This window comes from Elgaria multicarinata, chromosome 6, assembly GCF_023053635.1.
Source record: "Elgaria multicarinata webbii isolate HBS135686 ecotype San Diego chromosome 6, rElgMul1.1.pri, whole genome shotgun sequence".
Classification (NCBI taxonomy): domain Eukaryota; kingdom Metazoa; phylum Chordata; class Lepidosauria; order Squamata; family Anguidae; genus Elgaria; species Elgaria multicarinata.
Window position 1 is genome coordinate 53,204,280 of NC_086176.1, and position 6,145 is coordinate 53,210,424.

Sequence of the window (6,145 nt, forward strand, 5' to 3'; positions counted from 1 at the left end):
GGCCCCACCCACCCCGCGGCTGCGACCCGCCCCCTTCCCCCCCCCGGTCGGAACTTCTCCCAAGCAGGGCGGCTAGGGCGCCCCCTGGCGCAAATTTCGTTTTTACAGCCTTTGCGGGGACCCGCATTGGTGTCAGACGAAGGGGTTTGTTTTTACAGCCATTGCCTGGACCCATATTACGGGCGCAGCCCTATCTATTCCCGAAGTAATTCCACAGAGCGCCGAGTGTCCATTGGTACCAGAAGAAGGCATTTTTTCGTCAGTTTAAGTGCCATACTGGGGCAATTTTCAAGGGTGGTGATGGTTGCAGCTGGTGAAGGAAGCATTTCGTTTTATTCATTTTTATTTATATCCCGCCTTTTTTTTTCTGCAAGGAACTCAAGGTTGCTTACATAACGCATCCTCTCCAATTTATTCTCACAAAAACTCTGTGAGGTAGTTAGGCTAAGAGTCAGGGCCCTCCAGATGTTGGATTGCAACTCCCATCAGGCCTAGCCAGCATAGCTAATGGTGGGGCATGATGGGAATTGCAGTCCAACAATACCTGGCAGGCCCTAGAAGATCAGTACAGTTCAATCTTTTCAGAACTGGGACTCATTTGGCTTCTCCACCTATGGGACCCACTTAAAAACAAGTTGTGAAGCGCACTTTCTTTGGTGTTTCTCTCCCTTCCATTCTTTTTCAAGAAGGAAAATTGGTGATGGCTTCACTGACACCCCCCACCCTTAGGTCCAATCATGAGCCGGAACCCATTACTTGAAGAGCAATGAACTACATTACATAGTAAAGTTGTTGTTGTTTATTCGTTCAGTCGCTTCTGACTCTTCGTGACTTCATGGACCAGCCCATGCCAGAGCTTTCTGTCGGCTGTCGCCACCCCTAGCTTTCCCAAGGTCAAGTCTGTCACCTCCAGAATATCATCCATCCATCTTGCCCTTGGTCGGCCCCTCTTCCTTTTGCCTTCCACTTTCCCTAGCATCAGCCTCTTCTCCAGGGTATCCTGTCTTCTCATTATGTGGCCAAAGTACTTCAGTTTTGCCTTTAATACCATTCCCTCAAGTGAGCAGTCTGGCTTTATTTCCTGGAGTATGGACTGGTTTGATCTTCTTGGAGTCCAAGGCACTCTCAGAATTTTCCTCCGACACCACAGTTCAAAAGCATCTATCTTCCTTCGCTCAGCTTTCCTTATGGTCCAGCTCTCGCAGCTATAGGTTACTACGGGGAATACCATAGTAAAGAGCCACCTGTATTTCTATTGGTGTCCATGAAGAATATCATGGAAAACACACCTTTCTCTCTCAGTGACAAAGTCCTAGTAGTTCCTTTGATCTTAAGCCTGGGAAACAGCTGAAAAACAAGAGCATTTTAAAATCTATTTCAGACTTGATCAAGTTGAGGACTTTCTTTCCCACTGCATTTGTGAAATTAACAGCAAAGCTAGGAAGGTTGGGTTATCATCAACTCTGCTGTATCAAAAGGACACTGTACTCATCTTTTATGTATTTGCTAGAAATGTCAGATTGCACCTCTTGCGTTTCATGGACTTTTCCACTGGTAGATTGGTAGATGGTAATTAGTAAGGAAGATCCATTTCTGCATATTGGTACCTTTGTTATTAAAATCTCCCAAACTCCCAGCATAGATAAGTTAAAATTAATTTTGAGAGATCTATTCCTAAACTATCTCAAAACACAAACAGTGCCAATAAGGATTCAATCCTGGGTATCAAACGCTTTTGCACATTGCCTATACAAATTGCCAAGGCAAACGGAGATAGCAAATATTGTTCAGCCAGAACAGCTTTTGTGTCACCTACATGTATTTTTCCTTAAACAAATCCTAGGAATTCATTTTTCTCCCCCAATTGATCTATACCTCACTTTCTCAGCCCTTTGCATATTTAAGATTTACATTAACAGTGTTTCCTGAAAGGTGACCTAGTTGTTGTTCTGAACATCTTGTTCTGAACACACTTAAAAATTGAAAGCAGCACTTTTCACACATTCTCTCAACCAGACTATTGTATACTTGACAATACAGGAATTCCAGCTGTGCAGCCTTTGTATACCCCTAATATTCTCAATCTGAAGGGATGGGAACATTGTTTTCATAACTAGCATATTTGATTCAAATCAATGCATCTGCTCTGAATAAGACATTTGGAGAGATCCTTAGAGGATCAGAAATGATCTCTCCAAACTGGGAGATGACATTCAATGGTGCAATTACAAAAATCTTAACTTCAAATATATGCCGATAGGGTCTGAATTGGCTGCAAATTACCCAGGAAAGATCTTTGTATTGTGTTATAAAGCTAAACTGTCTTTTGTGTTAGCTCTACAAAAGAAGCAAGTTCAGCATTAGAAACTTAGAAAGGAACACAAAATAAAAGCACAAAGTACTAAAATACTTTATATGAATAGAGATAGAGGCTACAGTGAGAATATTGAATGCAGCTCTACTTGCCACATCTTGACAGGTAGAGGTGAGAAAAGACTAGGCAAAAGACAGCTAGTAAGAATTATAGCAACCTTTCCTATGAGGCTGTTTTGGAGGCATTTCTTCAGAAGTGAGACGTTGGCCTAAGGTCCATAGAATAAGATGCACAGGTCAGTAACATCTGGGGAGGGACACTGTGTATAGGTGTTTCTATGCAGTGCTAGAAGCCTCTGAGACAAGATGGGAGAGTTAGAGTGCTTGGTTTTAAAGGCAAACTCGGATATAGTGGGCATAACAGAAACCTGGTGGAATGGAGATATGGTAATCTCCGGATATATACTGTATAGGAAGGACAGGGAAGCATGTACTGGAGGAGGTGTTGCTCTGTATGTCAAAGAAGGCATAATATCAAACAGAATAGAAAACTTTGGATGAAAATACTGGGGCCTTAGCTAGACGGGGCAAAATCCCAGGGCGATCCCTGGGATCGTCACTGTGTATTCATATGACGCACAGGGGATCCCGGGATCAGGGAAGAATGATCCCTCCTTGCCCCGAGATCTCGCCCTACCCTTTGAGCCTGGTTTTTCCGCAGTCCCTAGCTGAGCCCAAGACTGGGGAATGTGTGGCCAGGCGTCAGTTTGTCCTGGTTCCTCGCGGTTACTTGCGAGGCGCCAGGACCTGCGCACGGGGTGCAGAGCTCCTCAGGATCACTGCACCCATCGAGGGTGGGGTGGGGATTTTTTTTTTAAAAAAGGAGCTTACCTTTTGTCCACGAGCTCTTGTGTGCATCTTCTCCTTTAAGAATTTTTTTAAAAAATGATCATCGCGCGCCACGTGTGAACAGAGGGGGAGATCTTGCGATAAAAATATCATGGGTCTTCACCCCTCCGTCGCACTAGACCGGTAGGTCTAGCTAAGGCCTGGGTTGTGAAAGTAATTTAGTACTAGGGACATGCTATTGTCCTGCAGACCAGAACACTCAGGGTAATATTGAGATGGAAAATGAAATCAGGGAGGCATCCAAATGAGGAAGTGTTGTAATAATGGGTGACTTCAATTAGTCCCACATTGACTGAATAAATACATGTTCCAGTCACAACAAAGAGTTGGGCATAGAACCAAGCAGAGGGGTGCCAAACCTGGTTTTAATCCTAAATGGAGCAACCCAGGACCTAGTGCAAGATGTGAGTATTGTTGAACCAATTGGATCAGTAACTAGTTAAAGAACAGAAAGCAAAGAGCAGGAATAAATTGTAACTTCTTCCAATGGAAGGATGTAAATAGTTGGCGTCCAACAGGGATCTGTATTGGGCCCAATGCTTTCCAACTTGTTAATAAATAATCTGGAATTAGGAGTATGCAGTGAGGTGGCCATGTTTGCTGATGACACCAAATTATTTAGGATTGTGAAGAGCTCCAAAAGGATCACTCAAAGTTGGGAGAATGGAATACAAAATGGTAAATGCAGTTCAATGTAAGCAAGTGTTAAGTGATGTACTTAAGGGCAAAAAAAAATCCCAATTTCACATATAATCTAATGGGATCTGAGCAAGTGATGACTGACGAAGAGAGATCTTGTGGTTGTGATGGACAATTTGATGAAAACGTCAACTCAGTGTGTAGCTGCTGTGAAAAAGATGAATTCCCTGTTGGGCATAATTAGGAAAGAAATAAAAAATAAAACTGCCAAAACATCCCTTTGAAGAAGCAATGGTGTGACCACACTTGAAATACTGTGTACTGTTCTGGGCACTGCACCTAAATTAGGACATCATAGAGTTGAGAGAAGTGCAGAAAAGAGCAATGGAAATGATCAAGGGCCTGGAAAAGCTCCTCTATGAAAAAAGGTTGCAACTGCTTGGACTGTTTAGCTTATGGCTCCCTCCCTGATGTGCTTTCGGAAGCAGGCAAAAACTTGTTTGTTCAGACAGGCCTTTGGAGATTAATCTGGTCCTCCATCTATGTTAAGGTCTTGTAAAATTGTCGTATGTTTTAAACGTTTTATGTTTTAATATTGTATTTTTTATTTTATTTAATTTTTTGTACATTTCTTTCCCTAGGTTTAATATGTATATGTTTTAAATTTTGTAAGGGCGCCTTGAGGCCCAGTATTGGGCAAAAGGCAGGATACAAATATAATAATATAGAAAAGGCAAGTAAGCGGGGGGACAAGACAGAAGTGTACAAAATTATGCACTGTGTGGAGGAAGTGGACAGGAAGACATTTTTCTCCTTTCGTACTAGAACCTGTGGTCATCCCATGAAGCTGATTGGTTGGAAATTCAGGACAGGTAAAAAGAAGTACTTCACATAGCACATAGTAAAACTAAGGAATTTGCTACCACAAGATAGTGATGGCCACCAATTTGGATGGCTTTAAAAGGGGAATGGAAAAATTCATGGAAGAGAAGGCGATCGATGGCTACTATTCCTGAGGGTTGTTTGCTACCTGTGATATCAGAGGAAGTATCGAATACTTTTGGGACATGCACTCCAGGGTGCTATTTTACATATGTCCTATTTGTAGATTTCCCATAGGCAGTTGGCTGGGCAGTGTGAAGCGAATGCTGGGCTAGGTGGACCTTGGTCAGATCTTGTTAAAAGATTTATAAATTAATAGTATTAATGGAGTGAAGTGTTTTTTTCCTCCTTGTCATTACAGAACTCATTGAAAGATACTTCAGTTGACATTAAGATAATGGGCAGTATCTTATACTGCCACTGCACCTCCACTAGTTCAGTCATAGAATAGTAGTTGGAAGGGGCCTATAAGGCCATTGAATCCAACCCTCTGCTCAGTTCAGGAATCCACCTTAAAACATCCCTGAAAGATGGTTGTCCAGCTGCCTCCTGAAGGCCTCTAGTGTGGGAGAGCCCACAACCTCCCTAGGTAATTGGTTCCATTGTTGTACTGCTCTTAGTCAGGTTTTTCCAGATGTCCAGCCAGAGCCTGGCTTCCTGTAACTTGAGCCCATTATTTCATGTCCTGCACTCTGGGATGATCAAGAAAAGATCCTGGTCCTCCCGTGTGACAACCTTTCACATATTTGCAGAGGTCCCTTGGGGAGAAGTGTTTCCACTCCTTCTGGATGGTTGAGGAACTACAGGCTTTCTATTGTGCTGGCAGTGAGTCTCACTAATGTATGGGCAACGTAGGATACTGCCCATAGTATTTTTCAGAATACCACAAATTGTGATGGCCACTATATTAAAAAGCTTCCTCTGGACCATTTTTGCTGAGGAGGGAAGGCTGCTTGTGAGCTTTAAGAGGCTTCTGCCTGACCACTAATTGAATCCACTGTGGTCAGATCTAACACGGTAGATGTTTAAAACTATTTGTAACCACCCAAACCCAAAACGTGCACTTCAGATATTTGAAAAGGTTTAACAATATATTTATTTACCCAACATTAGAACTATCTAGCTACTGAGGAAAAAGTATGAAGCATCACAAGCTAGATAAGGGCTTTGAGGTACACATACTGTTCCCACACAGAGAGAGCTTTTCCTATTATCTTTTGTATCAAAGAACTGCAGTAACTAGTTCTCTATGTGAAAGAATCAGACAAAAGAACTGTGCACACAACAGAACTTCTAGGAAGCTTTGAATGGGACTGATAGTATTTCTAGGCTGCAATATGAATTCATAGTACCACCATGAATACAAATTTAAAATTTGGCAACTTTTTATTCCAAGCTTATT